Source organism: Acinonyx jubatus, chromosome B1 (genome assembly GCF_027475565.1).
Source record: "Acinonyx jubatus isolate Ajub_Pintada_27869175 chromosome B1, VMU_Ajub_asm_v1.0, whole genome shotgun sequence".
Classification (NCBI taxonomy): domain Eukaryota; kingdom Metazoa; phylum Chordata; class Mammalia; order Carnivora; family Felidae; genus Acinonyx; species Acinonyx jubatus.
This window is the reverse complement of record NC_069382.1, coordinates 3,318,709-3,336,421: the sequence shown is the minus strand read 5'-3', so window position 1 is coordinate 3,336,421 and position 17,713 is coordinate 3,318,709. Positions and strand designations below refer to the sequence as shown.

At 41.0% G+C, this 17,713-nt stretch overlaps 1 protein-coding gene across 3 annotated transcripts in view; it reads left to right on the top strand.

Annotated features, from left to right (window-relative positions):
- CSMD1 (CUB and Sushi multiple domains 1) overlaps positions 1–17,713 on the top strand; it is a 1,996,605-nt gene that overhangs the window by 969,499 nt on the left and 1,009,393 nt on the right. The gene's annotated exons all lie outside the window — the stretch shown is intronic.

Genomic DNA, 17,713 nt, shown 5'->3' with positions numbered 1-17,713 from the left:
AGTTGATCATGAAGGAACACACTCTATCCAAATGTTCAGCAGCATGATTTGGGGGCAAGGTTAGAATTACTTTCCTGACGCCCTGCAATTTTTAACCTTTTCCATAACACTACTTTACTGACCCATTAACTTTAGGAAAGAGCCTACTGTCACTCTCAAGTTCTGACTTTCCCGAGAAAAACTCATCACAGGGTTTCAAAAATAAAAGCGTGGCCAACATTTATTACGGCCTTGAGGTGAGGCCAGAAAACGTGCTGAGCGCTGTACTTGGATCATACCATTTAATGCTCAAAACAGCCGTGGGAACGGTAAGCACGGACGCTCATTTAACAGATGAAGAAACAGATTTTTTGTTTTCAAAAGGTTCTAGGGACAGTTTGCATGTGACGTCTGAAGATTCAGCCAAGTCTGGCTTCTAATCCGTGCTCTCCAGCATGAGTCCAAATTCACAGCGCCGGCTACAAGTCGCGTAGGGCAGCGTTCAGTTATCATCGGAATGCTTATAGTTTAGCCTCTGCTATTTAATGAACGCTTTCTTTAAAAATTAAAAAAAAATGTTAATGTTTATTTATTTTTCAGACAGAGAGAGACAGAGCATGAACGGGGGAGGGTCAGAGAGAGAGAGAGACACAGAATCCGAAGCAGGCTTCAGGCTCTGAGCTGTCAGCACAGAGCCCGACACGGGGCTCGAACTCACAGAGCGTGAGATCATGACCTGAGCCAAAGTCAGAAGCTCAACCGACTGAGCCAGACAGGCGCCCCTCTTTTAAAATTTTTTTTTTCTGTTAAATATTGTGGTCTCCTAAGATCTCCCTGATGCTAATTACGGGATGATGGCATATTGCTGCCACAGTTACCTCACTCCTGCTGGGAGCTAGTACCTACCGATGGCTTATGATGGACCAGGCATGACTTTCCACGTTTCATCGTCTCAAATAGGTATTTTATTAAAGACTCATTTTGCGGCTGAGGGGTCCGAGGTTAAGGAATGTGACTTGCTCAAGGTGTTCTAGCTCGTAGTTGATGGCGTTCAGGTTTAGCATGTTCAAATTCTTCCTCTTCCCTAGAGAAAATCCCACCAGGAAAGTTATCTGTTCCAAGTGTCTGTTTTTCCTCTGGACACACTTATTTCAATGTGTGTTTCTGAAGTCTGTTGTCTCTCTTACTCTCTCTTTCTTCTTAGCGCTGTTATTTTCCATCTTGTCAAAAGAGCGACATACTCAAAATCCAGACCTTTGTCCCATTTCCCTTGTTTTTTCACCAGTTCTCCTCAACTAATGGATCCCATTTAAGGATATCACTTGGATCTCCTAAATATATGCTTTCTTCCTTGTCCCCACCATTGTTCCCATCCACTCTGGAGAAACACTGGAGCTACTCCAGCTTTGTTCTATTATTCCCTGTATGCCAGCTTTTTCCTTTCTCACTGTCTTTTGCTAACCTCTGTTCCCTGTCCTACTACACTGTTCCAGTTAGCTTTCTTGTTTTCTTTTCACCCAGACCCACTTCAAGTTGGCTAAATGAGCTCCATGCACAGAATCTCAGCCTCCATCAGACATTCTACTCGCTACTCCTTCTTTCCAAGAAACACATCTTCCTCACCCCTTTCTCTCTCAGCCAGACCCCATCAGTGATTCCAGAGGAATGGAGAGCCAACTCTTCAACATGGCTGCCAACGTGCCTCATGATAACCCTGGCTTAACTGGACTGTAAATGCCATCTGCCGTGTTCTCAGACACAGACTTAAAGCTTTTCTCCCCACATGTGATGTTGTGTCAGGGCTGACTGGTGCTGGCTTTTCTCAAAGCCACTGACTGTATCATCTCTTTTGCTCTGCATTCCTCATACCATGGCTGGGGCGGGGGGGGCAGTTTTTGCCACAGAAATTGGGAAACCCTAAAAACCAGGGTGGTTTTCCCAAAGAATTCCTTCCCGACATACCACTCCATGCTTAATTCCACAATTTTGCTCTTTTGTCCTGCTATGTTTATCTCCCCTATGGCCATAAATCTAAGTTTTCAAGTTCACACTCACGTCCAAATTTCTGTCATTCCTTACATTGCAGCCTCTTTTGAGATTGCTTTTTAAAAAAGTCCTTTTGTCTGTAGCATTTATTTTGTTGCTAGTTTATATCTGAACATGATGTCTTAATATTTTTTCTTGAACTCCTCTAGTCTCTAGTCATACAAACGTCGTAACTGTATCCTTGATTCCTCTCTACCTTAAAATTTAGCGTAGTCTACAGCTATTTCCCCTCACCGCTCTACCTGTTTCTCCCATTCAAGAACTTAATAGAGGTATAGAAACTTGTTGAGAAGCAAATAATTAATATTTGTTTGGAAATGCAAAAATAAATATTAGCAGTTGCTGTGACAGCTTGTTTCTTGCCCATACTCCCCCAAGGAGTTTTCTTCTTAACTGAAGGGTCCTTACTAATTCCACAATTATAAGCCTTTTTAAAGTCAAAGTTAATATAACTGTAAGCTCATAACCATTCTTATTCTGTCGCCAATTTATTAAGTTCCACCAATATTAAGATGCTTTTATCAGGATAAATATTTTTTCTCCTCTATTACAGATTATTGCATTTTGCTTACATTTTGCTTTTCCCAGTGCTTGCGCTAGTAGCATTTCAAAGGGCATTAAATTAGATATAATTATTTTATGAAACAAGTTTGAAGGCTGCATCACAGTTTGTCATTGAATTGGATAACTGAATCATAAGGAAAAAGAAATCAATGATCTAATTCTTATAAATGTGTAGATGCAGCATATCTAGGAGAGACATAAATGAATTTCAGGAAAGTGGGTTTAGATAATTTATAAAAATTAAATGAGTATATTTTCTGCTTCCCCAACATCCTAGTTCTGGGAATTGGTGGAGGATTGATAACGATGCTAACGGTAACACCACTGTGATCCCATTACAATGACTTTTCGCTGGTGTTGAAAAATGTATATAGAACTCCAAGTGGCAGCCTTTAACCTGAACAATGGCACTTTAAGGTGTGTATCATTTCTCGAGTCACGTGATACTCTTTAAGTAAAAATGATAGAATCATCTATTTAATAAAATCAATACATAATAAAATGGGAGGCCAGCCAGCTCTTCCTCTGAATGGGAGCCCAGCATCAAACTGACTTCTCCTCAGGATGAGACTTTAGATATTGTTCTTCTGGAGCTATCATAGATCAGTCTTCTTCATTTATCCTAGAGTTTTCAACTTAATGTCTAGATCTTCTTTAATTCTATTTCATTATTGCCTGTTGCTCCTGGAATCTTTGCAAAGATTTGCTGTTCCTGTGTGTTCAGCTACGGTGGGCATTTAGAGGAGAAATATGAAAGGAAACTCAGAGATCCAATAACAGATGCTCTCAGCTCAGGATTGGAGTGCCTTCTCAATTTGCTTTCGGCTTCCCCTACTGTTTTATTAAATAAAATAGACTATAACATGAGGGGCCAGGTTATATGACAAATTACTTAGGTCCCCAGGACCCTGGAGGGCCACAGAGTATGAAATCCAAAAGAGGAGGGATTCTTCTTGAATGCAAACTGAACGACTAGCAGTTGTCTCCAGATTTATGGCATGATCATACAAGAAGGTAGAAAGGAAGTAGGTAAGGAGCTGCATTCAGAAAATGCTCCTTCTTAAGAAACAGTGATCTGATCCGAAGAACCCTCAGGTAGAAGTGGTCCTTATGTCATGTGAGTCCAGAATGAGGTGGGTAAGTCACTCCTTTCCCACCTCTCTTTAGACCCTGCAACTCTCTGACTCTGGACTTCATTTTTTAAGTATCAGTGTGAACTTACACCAGCTGCCTAAATCTAGGAATCCAACCACAAAGGGAATATGTAGACATAAGGGACATTTGGGGACATGAGTTCTGGCTGGGCTGGAAGAGATTAGGATAGTTTGTGCAAAGCATAAACTATAGGACAGTTGCATCAGGCATATGCTATTTGAAATAAGCCAGCTCCAAGCAAACACTAGTCCACTCCAGCCAGAGATGCATTCTCTTGCTTCCCCAAACATCAGCTGTGATGCGCCTTAATGCTTCCAATGACAGAACACTTTGTATTTGCAAAGTGCTTCACAAAATACTTCTTCACATTGCAGAGCAGAGATCCCTAGAAGTCATAGCTCTGGACATTCCCAATCACAAGCTGTCCTAAATAACTTGTTTGTTTTTTTGTTTGTTTGTTTTATAGTCTGCACTTCATAGGTTAGCCTCTATTTTGTGCACAATTCCTGTGAACTGCTATAGAAAAGCATTTAAAGATCATAGTTGTAGGGTCACCTCAGTGGCTCAGTCAATTAAGCAGCCGACTCGTGATTTCAGTTCAGGTTATGATTTCACCATTTGTGACTTCAAGCCCTCCATTGGGCTCTGCACCAATAGCATGGCACCTGATTGGGATATATTCTCTCTCTCTCTCTCTCTCTCTCTCTCCCTCTCCTTCTCTCTCTCTCTCAAAAAGTAAATAAAATAAACTTGAAAAAACTCTTCAAAAAGTCATAGTTATACACTTTCAATTTGTAAATATGCCGAAGTCCATAAATTCATGAACCTGTTTGTATCTCTAATCACCTTGAATGTAGGCAGGGAAAGCAATATTTTTCTTGTAATAAAGGTAAGGACGTTTTAAATGGTGCTGACATAGGTTGTAAATTTATGACTTAGACATTAGAACAAGACAGTTGATATATCATCCTACTTTTACTAAAATTTAATATGTGGCCTATGTACATAATTTAAAAAAAAAAAAGCAGTAGTAAAGGGATTCCTGTGAAAAGAAACAGCCCATCGAAACTACCATACTTTTGTGACACAGATATTCTGATACCATTTAACTATTTTTATCATTATAACTTCTTATACTGTTCTTAATCAGTTTTATTGTTTAACTTTTATTATTTTTAATTCACATTTTGCTTTGAGTATGAACATACTTCTGTTACTTCCATCTACTGTGTCTTGTTTATCCCAATTTTAGATTTATGTATATTATCTTTAAAAAATTAAATAATACAGGGGCACTGGGTGGCTCAATCGGTTGAGCGTCGACTTCAGCTCAGGTCATGATCTCACGGTTCATGGGTTCAAGCCCCACGTTGGGCTCTGTGCTGACAGCTCAGAGCCTGCAGCCTGCTTCAGATTCTGTGTCTCCCTCTCTCTCTACCCCTCGCTCGCACTCTGCACTCTCTCTCTTTCTAAAATAAACATTAGAAATCAAAAGAAATAAATAAATAATACACAGTTTACCTTTTTTTCCCCCCTCCCTCCCAAAGGCACAGGCAAGGCTTTACTGGGACTACAGCTTGAGCTAAAGAGAGAAAGCTAACACACAGCAGCTTGGCTGGCCCCTCCAAATACTGCAGGGGCGGAGCTTATGTAGGGAGCGTTCCAGCTCCCACCCAACAGGTTAAAGAGGGAAGGGGGAGGAGGTGCTTCATCCTGATTGGCTGGAAGGGCCTCGTCCTGATTGGTTGACGGTAGCAGGCAACTGGGGCAGCTCATTGGCGCTCTTTGGAGCCTGGCTGTTTTGGCTCAGGTGTAAGCCCGCATCTCAAGAGCATCCTGGTTCTGGCTTTGGGCTGGCCGTCCACCCCCGTTTGCGAGCTGGTAGAGGCTCAGATCCAGCATCCTCAGTCCCACCAAGTCCTCTCTGTCTTAGGGTCCCTTCGTGGTCACTGCAATCTGTTCCCAGAGTTGGTTTCTGAGGTGCAAAAATGATAGAAACAGGGCCAGACCCAGAAGTCAAAGACCAGGTGAGGCTTTATGGGGGTTATGGGAGACACAGCATTGACAGAGAATAATTAGGCTGGCCTCCCTCTTTCTGGTGTATCTTCTAATCATTTCCTCCTTTCTGTATTCTCTCGGCTGTAATAGAACTTTTGCAATATCAAAGTTGTTAACATTTATATTTTATGTTATAATCTTAATTAAGTCCTTCTTAATTTGTCTAAAGGCTGAAAAGCAATAAACAACATTCATATTATTATAACTGTGTAAATATTTTTCTCCACATAAGTATTATGTCTGTAATTAGACTGCCTCCTCTGAAATCCAATATCTCACTCCCTGTGCCACTCAGAGTTCAGATGAGTTCTTTCTCAGCCTCAATTATTCATAATAATGCCATAATTACTTCTGTTTCACATTTGGACCAAGGCTATCTCGTATAGCTTGTTTAGTTAATGTCATATCAGCAGGCTTAAACACAAATATTGTGTGCTCATGTTAAACCTCAAATGATTGTTTCTGACTGGCAGTTGTTTCTGATACTGGTGGTAATTTGCAGACTTCTGTATCTGACTTTCAGTTTCCAGCCTTGTCTCCATCCATTTGGCAGAGGGAGGACAGTGCTGGAGTCTGTGTGAGCAGGTCCCTGCATGTGCCTTGTGTTGATTAGACACAGCCATTCTGCTCATACTTAATTGGAAGGGAAGCTAGGAATTGGATCAGCTATAAAGTCGGGAAGAAGGAAAAAACAGATTCAGTAAATGGCTGGCTCGTTCATGCGATGACTGCCTTCCATTGGTCCTAAAATTTTTAATTATCTTTTCTTTCCCTTGTGGATTAATAAAACTTAAGTTGTGTCACTATAATCCACATGTCTTCTACTTTACGCTTCTTCTGGTTGTTACTAGGAACAAACTTTGTTCTTCATTCTGAAGGTCACGGACTTTCTCTTAAACTCAACTGCTTCTTGTTCCACATACAACTGTTCCTGAAGTGTCTAGTTGCTACTGTCCCCAGAATCCTGGACTTCCATCGCTCTGTCAGTAGCTCCGTTGCCTTCATTTCCCCAACCCCATTCTCCCCTCTCCCTGTACTATCCCTCAAGAGGGCTCTACAGTGGCTCCTAGGGCTGTTCTTCACTACCCCACTCTTTCCTAATCCAGGGTCTTCCTTTCTCGTTTTACCCCAAATAAGCTTTCTAAAACTCTTTCTTCTGAGGAAAACCCCTTAAGCCTCAGTGTGCCCACAAATGTCCTTTTATGCATCCACATGGATGGATATTATAGCTGAGTATAAAATTGTATGTGGAAAACATCTCTTCCCAGAATCGTTAAAGCATTGTTTCATTATTTTAAGCATATTATTGGCTTCTGCTGAAATATATTTTCTCTCTCTCTGTCCACGCATATGCACATGCAAACACACACACACACACACACACACACACGCGCACACACACACACACACACACACACACACACAAGTAGGTGAGTGGCTTTTGAAGTTTGTGACTGAAAAGTTTGTCTCGAGCTAAAAAAAATAATTTTTCCAGGCATATGTCAATAGGGAAAATGGAGAGGTTTCTAAGAAAGGAAACACAAGTGAAACATCTTTTGAAGGAAGATACTATTTTCATAATTCATCATCTTCTCAGGGAGAAGAATAATGCACATGGTGTGGGAAAATGCCACAGATGCACCTGTTTGAGGTGAGCTTGGTTGTAGCCCCAAGCATCCTCACCATGTGTGAGGGAGCTGGCAGGGGCCATGATAATCACCCCCCAGGCAGGGCTTAAGGGGTCATTCAGCTGCCACCTGCCTAATAATAGCCAATTTCTCAGGATTTAGAACAGTGTTTTCCACTAGAAATATGATGCAACCCAGAAGCCTGAGCCCACCATGTAATTAAAAGTTCCTTGGGGCGCCTGGGTGGCTCAGTCGGTTAAGCGTCCGACTTCGGCTCAGGTCACGATCTCGCGGTTCGTGAGTTCGAGCCCCGCGTCGGGCTCTGTGCTGATGGCTCAGAGCCTGGAGCCTGTTTCAGATTCTGTGTCTCCCTGTTTCTCTGACCTTCCCCCATTCATGCTCTGTCTCTCTCTGTCTCAAAAATAAATAAACGTTAAAAAAATTTAAAAAAAAAGTTCCTAATAACTACACTGATAAAGTAAAAAGAAACAGGTAAAATTAATAATACATTTTCTTAACCCAACGTAGTCCAAAGATGACCATTTGAACACATAATCGATATAAAATATGAATGAAGTAGTTTGCATTTTTCATACAATTCTTCAGAACCTGGTGTGCACTTTACGGGTACAACATACCTCGGTGTGAAACAGCCACGTTCCAAGTTCTCATTCACCTCTTAGACTAGGGGCTACTATTTCAAATGGCTTAGATTTCACAGGCAGAGGAATTTTAGTATTCTTTGTCCCTTCCACACCAATTGTTAATGCATGTGGAGTTCTGGCACTAAGTGGGCTTCATTTTCACTTATGATGTCGATTCAATATATAGATGTAGGTTTATGATAAGGACTCATAAGAAAATGGGTCTGAGTATACTGTGTCATAGACTGATTGGAATTCTTCCTTCAACTTCTCAGCCATTTTGCTGAAACAGATTTGAGCTGAATGGTATCAGAAAGTGGAGTCTATTTTTAAAATTAGTTTAGGCAAGAAATAAGAGTGAGCTGGCTCTTGATTAATCCAAAAAGGTTTCTCAAAAGGAATCTCATTTCAGACACTGACTTACTTTGGGAACGAATGACACTGGGGTCTGAGGATTGAAGGGTATGGGGAACTTTGAAGAATGGGCAAGGTAACTAGTCGGGTAAGCAAAGAATTGGAAGCTCTTTGGTGCATGTACAACTCAAAAAGTATGCAAGAAAAAGAAAAGACACATTCTAGGGAGGGCAAGAACTAGATTTAATTCCGGGGCCTAGCACCCATGATCTATGTTGCTGGAAGCATATTACATGCCTTTCTTAGAGTTCTTCTCCACCTGTGAGCTATTATATGTACTACAGTGAGATGTTCACAAAGACAGAGCACTATAGGTGAGGTTGGACCCAGCAGCTTAGCTCCAGAGGCCACTTACCCAATCTCTACATAGAAGTATATATAGGAAATGCCAATTATTTTGAAAAAATGTATTAGTATGAGGGTTAAATGCAATGACATATGCTAAGCACCTTGCAAAGTGTTTAGCAGATAAATGTTTATAGGCTCTGCAGTGTTTGCTTCCTGGGTGCAAATCCACTCACCATTTGTGTGCTGTGACTTCGGCCAAACTGACTTTATCTCTCTGCTCTGAATCTCCTTCTCTGTGTAATATACCTATTTCACATGCCTGTTGTAAAGATTAAGTGAGAGAATCCAGGTGAAATGCTTAGCAAAGGGGTGCCTGGGGGGCTCAGTTGGTTGAACGACCAACTTCGGCTCAGGTCATGATCTCGCGGTTTGTGGGTTCAAGCTCCACGTTGGGCTCTGTGCTGACAGCTCGGAGCCTGAAGCCTGCTTTGGATTCTGTGTCCCCCCCCTCTCTCTACCCCTCCCCTGCTCACGCTCTGTGTCTCTCTGTCTCTCAATAATAAGTAAACGTTAAAAAAAATTAAAAAAAAAAAGCTTAGCAAAGACCTGGCATAGTGAAATTCTGTAAATTCTAATTATTATAATTACCGATCCTATTTCTGCACCCCCCCACCCCGCTTCCCGTCTTGAAAACAACTTCAGATTTTGGAACGAAGTGAATGAAGCCCATGGCAAACAATCTAAAAGTAAATTCATGTGAACTCCAGGATCTCAGTGCTTAAAGGGTTTTTAATGCATCGTTGATATTCTTTGGAATATATTTTTTTAATCTCTCAGGCTGATTTAATGAGAGAAAGTGAATGAACAGAGACTCAGACGAAGAGGAAATTAAGTAGCTGCTGAAGGCTTAGTCGATGTAGAAACAGGTCATTATATTTTACTTGTCACTGTCAGAATGCAATGACAAGACCAATGTTACACATACACCATGCCCGTTGATACACAAATGCATATGGCTAGCATGACAGTGTAGAATATATAGATTTAACAATAGTCCAGGTGTAGATCCTTTCCAGATTCTTTTTTCTGAAGGGAATGATCAATCAAATTCAAAGTATCTGAATAAGGAGCAAATAGAGTAGCATTTGTTATCCAATGATAGATATTTCAGTTTGGTCACTAAAATTGCAAAGCTTAAGAAAAAGATGTGATAGTGGTGAAACCACTATCAATTACCAGATGACAAGCCCTGTTTATGTGCCTTATATATATTCTTGTGTTTAATATTCAAGATCACTGTTCAAGTTCTATGTTACCACTCGTCTTGTTTTTTACAGTCTCAGGCACCAAGGCAAGACGTGACTTTTCTGAGGTCACACGGTGGTTAACTGGGAGAGGCAGAATCTGAACCCAGGCATTTTATGCCATTTGCCCCTATGATGCCATGCCCATTCCCTTCCAATTTACAAGAGAAATAAACGTCTTTAAAGGAATCTCAGTTATCATCTGGAAACAAATATTTGAATTTAAATTAAACAAGCATTTCTTCTTGAGAACTGTGTGCCTGAGCCCTGAAAAATGGAAGGGCCAGGGAGAACATGGCTTGTCTGGAGATGGGCTATCAGGACTGTTAACAGGTCAGTTGATTTCCCCCCTGTAGAGACGACAGGGGGCGCATTCAGTGTTCTCCTCTTACTCCTCCTCCTCCTCCTCCTACGTGCAGGACAGGAAGGTGTCTCACAGACCCCCTAGGCCATTCAGAGATCATGTGCCCAGAACAGAGAAAAATAAAGGCAGTCAGATGCCAGAAGGGAAAGGTGGCTGCTGGTCTCGGTATTTTCTGTGGGTGTACAAACGATTTAAGCCAAACACTGACTAAAACTGCTTGCCGGAGTGACTACCGTGCGTAGCAAATGAAAAAAAATTGATGTGTAAGCTTAGTTCAAGAGAGCTTTAAGCCCATAGAGGGCTGTTTGGCTGTAAGGTCTTTCTCCTGTTTTATTTCAAAGGCTAAATATGATTTGCTGAAGCTATTTCTTTACAGAGTAAGTCAACCTTAGAGAAAACAAAGCAGACAGTGGTCTGTTTTCTCAAGTGGGCTTCCTACTCCAGGGGAAGAATTTCTTTGGATTAAGTTGGTCCATACCTCTTTCTTCTTTCTTCCCTGCAGCTTTAGATCCTTCACGGAATCCCACCCCTCATCTGCCCTCCCAACAATCCCCCATCCTTGGGCACAAAGGCAAGACTTGGCAGGTGCCCCCGAGTAGTGGCACAATATTGGTGCACAGAGAAAGTTCTCTGGCCCCAAGAAGAACCACCTTGGGAGGCAGTTGAGGCAAGATACAAAACATTTGAGAGGTGGTTGGCCAATAATTATTCTTACTTTATTTTCTATTTCTAGCCAATGGAATCCTTTTAGGTAACTATGAGATAAGAAAGAAAGCAATGAGGAAGTTGAGATAGCATGGCTAAACATTTTATTTAGATTAAAATCCTCTGGGGCAGGTGTCATAATATAAACTTTACATATACTATGTTATGCTGTCCAAAAATTGTGAGGTGAATATTTATAGTTTGCGGATAAGGAATCGAATTCCCTGACATGCAGAGACTCTGGTCCAAGGCTACAGAGACAGTGGCTGCCATAGGCAGTCCTCACGTGGTGCTTCTTATGCCTCTGAATGCCTCCTCCTTGGGGGAAGCTAAAGGGAGGTTGTTTGCTTTTGTTCTGTGGGAAAGCATGATCTGTAAACCATTAAAAGTAATAGTAAATGAATCATTATCGAAAGCTAGGCTTCCATAAAGCTCTAACCTTGTTTCTGTCTAAACACATGCATTTAAGATAAATATTCACCTAAATTTGTCAAAACACGTTGTCACTATTATGTGATGGTTTTAAAGAATATAGGATGTGACAGCTGGGGTTTTTTGTTGTTGTTGTTGTTGTTTTGTTGTTGTTGTTGTTGTTGTTTAAGAGTTGACTGATTTTATCTATTTCAGGACAGTTGCTTTTTTTTTTGGAAGGATGGATCCTAGTTAGCAAGCAAGGATGCCATGAAATAAAGAACCGGGAGCCATCTCAGTAATGCTTTTAATAAAACAGGCTAAATAATGTATGCGTGTGTTTCATTTAGAGCTGTCTAAAGCTGAAAATTTCTTTAATTGATAAGCCTTACATAACGTGACTGGAAATGACAATATGTCACTTGCCACTGCTTCACGAAATGTCACTCAAGGTTTTTTAATTGCAGGCATTCCGCTGCTAGTGATGCCAGGGAGAAAAGGGGCTGGGGAAGATGTAGCTGGAGGGGAGGAGAAGGGAGAGAAGTCATGCTTTTTATGCGAGCCTATAAATTCTGTGATATTTAAAACACAGCTGTGTTTTTATCAGTTATGTTACAGAAATAACATAAAACGAATCTTAAATGATCTGTCATGTCAGGACCACGCATTACAAAGTAAGATTGAGTGGGGCAATCTTCACAGAAGGAACCTGGCTCTAAATTAAGTTTGAATGGCTTTAGACAATTTTGTTTTAAGCACTTTTCTTGCACACTGTGCAATAAACAACTCTAATGTAAACCTTACCAAAATTGGGGGAAAAAAGAAGTATTGAAAATATATGTCAACATTAGATTCTAGTAAGTCTGGCTTACATGTTTTGCCTTTCATGATGCCACGGGCTTTCTGCTAAGTACCTTTTTTAAAAATATGTTTACATTATCTCATTAAATCCAATATTGTGACAAGTTTAAAGCATAATCATAAGGTGCCTGTATGCCAATTATTTTTAATTTTGTGGATTAATTTACAGTTATTTTTCTGTGATTTTATCAGAGGTACCATATTGGGTTGTAGAGCTGACTGTCTAATACCAATATAGATATATTTCCAAGGAAATGCCATTCACTGTGATAGGTAGTAACAGACGTGTCTAACAGCAAGAACTTTGTCACTCAAGATCCTGCTTTGCCATATACTAGCTGGGACATCTTGGGCAAGCTATTTTTTTGCAAAGCCTCTGGTTTCGATTCCTTTAAATGAGACTAATACTTTTAATCTCACAATACTGGCAAGGATTAAATAATATCTCAAAGTGCTCAATACCAATAATTACTATTAGTATTGTAAATGTTATCACTGAAGATCCAGGATGGAGGGAAAGTAGGGACCAATGAGGCCAACCCAAGCTCTGGGAACTCTCAAGGCTAAAGTCATAGAGCAGATTACTTTTCTTGTTTTTCCTTTGTAAGATTAGTATTATACCATAAACTTTCAGTTTTAATCGATAGCATTTTCTTCTCAATATCCTCAAAATTATACAAATTAATAGTTATTTCTTTGCCTGTAATTGAACATAATGAGTGTTTCCAACATTTACGGCTGCACATAATACTATAATTAGTGTCTCTGTACATATAGCATTGCTTTTGTTTCTTCTGTTTAATTATTTCCTAAGGATAGAGTTTTCAAAATGTTGTTTATGCCTTGCACACTTGCTGAACAAATTTCCACGCCGCCAGGAGTTTCACCACAATTATTCCCAGTTTCGATGTTAGTATTTGCTTTTAATTTGCTGAGAATTTAGTAGCATTAGAACGATGCCCCAAAGTTGCCTTAATCGTCCTTTGATTTCCAATAGAATATGTCTGCTTACTATTTGTGTCCATTCATTCATTCTTTAAAGAAACATTTAGTTATCAAGGACATACGTGTTTTCAGACACACTTACCAATCAATTCAGCAAACTCTACCGATCAAGGGTAAGATAGTAAATATTTTATGTTTTTCAAGCCATATTGTCTCTGTATGAACTGTATTCAGTCATTGTGCAGAAAAGTTTCCATAGGCATTACCTCAACAAATAGGCAGTGCTGTGTTCCAGTAAAGCTTTGTTTACAAAAACAGGTCCAAATGTGGTCCACAAACTGTAGTTTGTGTACGTTAGTTCCTGAAGCTGGAGCTACAAAGTGAAAAAAAAATAAGGAAAAATCCTAACCACCATGGAAATTATATTTTTGGTTGGAGATAGATAGCATAAATACATAAGGAGATTAGTAAAACCAGATACATAACATTTAACTGTAATAAGTGCTCAGAGATGTTCTCACTAAGAAAGTGACATTTGACCAAGAGCTGTACTGGCCAGCTGTTTGGCTTGCCCAGAGCTGTCCTGGTTTTAGCACCTAAAGTCCTATATCCTGGGAAAATTATGTATTTGGCAAAATGAACATTTTTTGGACCCCTCATGGAGGTAGAGTAAACCCTACTAGAATATCAAGAGAGTGGTCCAGATCAAGGAAGTGTCCATGGCTTGAGTCCTGAGATACAGGGCGAGAATGGGGGGATAGTACAGTGGTGAGTGTGGCTAGAGCACGTTGGACAGTGGCAGGCGGGAGAGAGCAGGTCAGAGACAAGGTGGGAGGAAGAAGGTCTTGGAGGGCCCTGTGGTCCCTAACATAGGCACTAGCTTCTATTGTGAGCAATATGGAAAGAAGCTAGAGGATTTGGGGAAGAGAAGTGGCATCATCTCATGTAGAATTTAAGAGGATTACTTGGCTGCTGTGTTGAGAAAATACTATATGGTGGAAAGGATAAAATCAGAGAACCTGTTAGGAAGCCATTGTAACAGAGTGAGAGGTGGTGTTATTTGTCATGATAGTGGCAGGGCAAGCTGCCAGATGCAGTTGGATCAAGAATGTATTTTGAAGAAAGGGCCACTAGGGTTTTAGGACACCGTGCTCATGGATGTGAAAGAAATAGAAGAGTGATGGGTGATGCCATGGTCTTTTTACCAAGCCACTGGGAGAGGGGAGCTGCCTTTATTTGACATGGAGAATACTGTGAAATTTCAGACTTGGAAAGGGAAAGATCAGAAGTAGGACTTGGGAGTAAGTCTGGAATGTGTTTAGGCGTCTACATGGATGTATCATGTAGGGACTTGGATATATAAAACTGAATTCAGAAGAGAGATCTGGAATGGAACTACAAATTTGAGAACGTTCAGCCTACAGATGGTATTTAAATCCATGTAACTGAGCATGGATGGGACCAATAAGGGAATGGATATAGTCAGGAAGAAACAAAGTCCAAGGATGGAGATGCAGGCATCATGCTACGGATCAGAGGGTGGCTTGAAACCAGGTGGGGCTGAGTATAAATGGCCAATAAGATCAAAGCAAGCCTGAGAAGAGTAGTTCATAAAAGTACTACTGAGGGACGCCCGGGAGGCTCAGTTGGTTAAGCTTCTGACTCTTGGCTTCAGCTCAGGTCACAATCTCACAGTTTTGTGAGTTGGGGCCCCATGTGGGGCTCTGTGCTGGCAGTGTGGGTCTGCTTGGGATTCTCTCTCTCCCTCTCTGTCTGCCCCTCCCCCACTCACGCTAACTCTGTTTCAAACAAAACAAAACAAACTTTAATTAGATAGATAGATAGATAGATAGATAGATAGATAGATAGATAGATAGAGCAAGCTAGGGAATAAATCATATGCACACATTGAACCAGTGCTCTTTTAAAAACTTGTGATATTGTTCTACATATGTAAGATGTAATCATTGGTGGAAATTTTGAGAAGGGTATGTCCGATCACTCTGTACTATTTTTGCAAACTTTTGTGAATTTGCAATTATTTCAAGACTAAAAGAATAGTTTTAAAAGCCTAGTGAAAAAGACAAATTTAAGGAATAGGAAATGGAGAATAGTCCAGTGTTGTTGAGGGCTTGTGTGACAGAAGTGACTGTAGGATTTATCGGTGTTTCTACCTGAAGAGCCCAGCTACAGTGGGCCAGGAAGGACAAAATCATGACTCAAGTGGGTTCAAGAGAGGATGAGAAAAAATTAAAGATTGCAGTTACAGACATTTTTTGAAATGTGTTACTGGGAAAGGGGTTTTTAAAAATAGGGCTAGAGACGGATGTGGAATCTGGAGGTAGATGTGGAATCAAGAGGTAGTTGCTTTAAAATTTTGAATTGGGGAAATTATACTATGTCTATGTGCTGAGAACAGTTGTCCAATAAAAAAGGGAAATGATCATTTGGAGAGAGGAGAGAGTGCTAACTCTTGGCTTAGGGACTTGATCAGGGATGAAAGCAAGAACGCAAACAGGTGTCAACCCTAGGTAGGAACCCAGTATGGACATTTTATGAGCAGAAGTACAGAGAGGTGATCAAATAGAGTGCTGATAGGTTGTAAAATGTCTCTTTTTATAATTTTTAAAAAATGTTTATATTTTTATTTATTTTCAAGAGAGAGAGAGAGAGAGAGAGAGAGCAAACATGAGCAGGGTAGGGGCATAGAGAGGAAGAAAGAATCCCAAGCAGGCTATGCACTGTCAGAGCAGGGCTTGACAGGGGGCTCAGACTCATGAACTGTGAGATTATGACCTGAGCCAAAGTTGGATGTGTAACTGACTGAGCTTCCCAGGTGCCCCTAAAATGTCTCTTTTGATTGCCTCTGTTTTTAGTAAACAGGAAAGAAAATCACCATTGAAGGGTAGGAGTATGGTAGGAGATATTGGCAAGTTAAGGATGAAGGAGGTATGATATGGTATTCCCCCAGAAAGAAGCCTAAAAACTGGGGGAAATTAAGTAAGAATGCCACAATTAAAGGACATTTTGGATCTAGCCATCAATTTAAAGTTAGACCCATCTACATGGTTCTGGTTTTGCGTTTTCTCCAGCCATACTTACCTAAATGTGAGTAAGTGTGGATTTGACCCAAGTTTGAATTGAAGGAATTGACAATGGACTTATAGCAAGCACAAGGGGTGATTTAAATAATTGCCATGAAATCTAAGGATGTGCAGGTGAGACATAAGAACAGAAGGGAATAAAAGGAGAAAGTGGCAAGATCAGGGAACTGTAGGTGCTATGGGTTCAAAGAATGGTTGGAGTTAATGTGTTTGGGAAAGTGGCCTGGACATATGGAAAGTTGGGGTCTGATCACAGGACACTTCAAATGCAGTTATGGCAAACGATCATGTATCATGTTGAAAAGATGAAGGACAAGGATGGGGATAAAAGGACTGTGTTGGAGGGTTGGAGGAGGGGGGCAAGTGAACTGAGAAGCCAGCCTTCAAAGGATTGTCTATCATTGATATGGAAATAGCAGGAATTAGGCCAAACATGGAATTGCAGAAAATGGCAGTGAGCCAGGGGTAAAAAAAACATCTTCCCGGGATAATGGGGATGCCCCAGGGATTTTGTAGAGGGCTAGAGGAAGAAGATTCTGGGGATAAAGGACTCAAAGGTGGGGCACTTTGGGGAGGAAAGAACAAAGTACCTGAAATAGTGATGAGATGTGCATAGGTAGACACATCGCCCAGTGCCAGGGCCGGCAGTCCTTGGACTGTGGAAGCAAACAGTGACCATGTGGGAGGCCTTCACGATGCACTATGCTCAGAAGATATCTGGGCTTCCGTTAGAGAAGGAGGGGGTTGCCTCAGAAATGGTTGAGAGGTAGGGAGTTTTGCTGAGAGTTGACCTTGAGTTTCAGAGGACCTAGCAGAAGGCTCAAGAGCTGGGGAGGGGTGGGGTGGGAGGTCAGACACATGAGATGTGAAGATCTTTGAGGGTTTGTGGGGTGACCAGGAGATCCCTGCTTCTTGAGGTGACTACAGTCCGCAAGGATACAAGATGATCCCCTGATGGTCTCAGGTAGAGTGTACGTGGGTGGTGTCTACCGAGACAATGACAGCACACTTGGGGCCCCCCTGCCTTCCCGTCCCTAGTGCAGTGGAACCCTTCCTGACTGCAGCTCTTTGGGACTCTCTCTCCCTCTGGAGTCACTTCCTATATGGTGGAAGCAAAGTGTCACCCAAAGCAGCGATGCTTTTAAAACTTATGATAAAACACTGAAAAATAATTTAATAAACTATCACGGATTGATTGCTTCGTGCCAAGCAGGAAAAAATAATAATAGCAATTTTTATGGAG